Here is a 1,725-nt window from a genome sequence, read left to right on the forward strand (position 1 = left end):
AGCTTTCCCAACTGCCAGAGGTGGTGAAGGAGGGCGGAGACCATCACCTCTGTGCCTGTGCCACCCCATGGCAGATGACTGGCTGAGTCAGCTCTCCCACACTCACACCCTTGAAGCCAGCTCATCCACACCCCTGCCACCAGTGCCAGCTCCACTGTGCTACATGGGAAAGTCACTAGGTCTGTGTTCTAGTGCTGTTGCAAGTGACAGGGAGAGCCTGTTCTGCAGAGTGCAGCCGCCAGTGAGGGCAGGGCCTTCTCTCCACAGCCCCTGGACATTCATTTGGTCCCTGGCAGCTACCCCAACCAGGAAAGTCTGCGTGTTCCCTAATGGTAATTGAACCACAGACACTGACCCATGCTGCTGTGTAGCCACAGACAGACATGGCCCTCAGTGGCAGCTTGGGCTGGGACCTCACCATAGCCCCAGGTGGTGAGTCTGGCCACTCACAACAGGGTGCTCCCCTCCACTCTTCAGTTTTCAGTTCCATTTCTCTTCATAATGCTCAAGCTGCTCCAATTCTCTTTCTCTCCCATCTGTCCACCACTTGATGGTGTCTCCTGCTGCAGGCTGGCCCCATGGCTGGCAGGACCCTGGGTGACATCCTCCAGCAATTGGGTGGCTATGGCCCACCTGTGCCATGGGCTGGAAGGCAGGTCTGTGGGTGGCATGGCCATCCGCAAGTCTATCAATCTTCCATGCTGTGCTACAGTGTTCTGCGTGTCTTTAGCTTGTCTACACTGTGGGGCAGAGGGCAGGTTTATGGGCATCTTCCCCATTGGCATTGTCTGGCAGGGTGGAACACAGGTCTCCGTTTTCCTCCTTCCGAGCCGTGCTGCCTGTACTTAATTTGATCTGACCTGATTTGTTTTGATTTTTACGTGTCCTAGGCATAAGCTTTGGCCACCAAGCCAGGTGTCAAGCTAGGAGGAACAAAGGACTGCCATCTGCTCTGCCCCTGACTGACACAGGAACAATACCACCAACTAGGCATCTCTTTGTCCATGGTCAAGGGCAGAAAAAAGTAGTTCTTTTAACTTAATTTAATGCGCATGCATTAGTGCCTTCGTATGCGTGTGCACACCATGTGCGTTCCTGGAAACATTTTCAAATGAGCTCATTTCATCCAGACTCTGCTATGTAGAAGCTTGGCAACCTTGGCCTTCCCACCTAGGGACACACGGTTTCTTAGCTTTAGTAAGTTGGGAGTAACAGTTACGCCGTCACTGTGAGTATGGAACAGTTGAACATGGCAGAATGCAGCTCCTGAATTCAAGGGTCTCTGTTGCCATCTTGAGTGTCCACCTGCTTGTATCTGGATTGTGGCTCTCTTGTCTTTCTTTACTGCATCAGATGAACAGGCTGACAGATTAGACAGTGGGTACATTGCAAAGCTTCTGTATATTTCTGGGGATTGGAAGCCTCACTAACGGCTTTGGACACAAAACGTGTGTGTGTGTGTGTGTGTGAGAGAGAGAGAGAGAGAGAGAGAGAAAGAGAGAGAGAGAGAGAGAGAGAGAGGAGAGAGACAGACAGAAAGAGAGAGAGAGAGAGACTGCCCAATATCCTGGAATAGCTTGGAATAGTTTTTCCCTGCCTTCCTGTGGCTGAGTCAGACTGGGTTTAGGAGAAAGGTGGGCACTGACTTTGGTTCCCTGTAGCCAGTGTTTTTGGGACCTCACCCCTTTGCCCACCCATCATTACATCACCATCCACCATACTTCC

General features: G+C 51.8%; 1 non-coding gene across 1 annotated transcript; it reads right to left on the reverse strand.

The window, feature by feature from the left end:
* Positions 1-877: 877 nt before the first annotated feature.
* On the reverse strand, positions 878-1,017 carry LOC129672640 (small nucleolar RNA SNORA48). Its single transcript, XR_008719529.1, has one exon. It is a non-coding gene; the product is annotated as a small nucleolar RNA SNORA48 (small nucleolar RNA).
* Between the last annotated feature and the right edge of the window lie 708 nt (positions 1,018-1,725).

The sequence above is a fragment of the Psammomys obesus genome, unplaced genomic scaffold (assembly GCF_907164565.1).
Source record: "Psammomys obesus unplaced genomic scaffold, mPsaObe1.curated_primary_1811, whole genome shotgun sequence".
Classification (NCBI taxonomy): domain Eukaryota; kingdom Metazoa; phylum Chordata; class Mammalia; order Rodentia; family Muridae; genus Psammomys; species Psammomys obesus.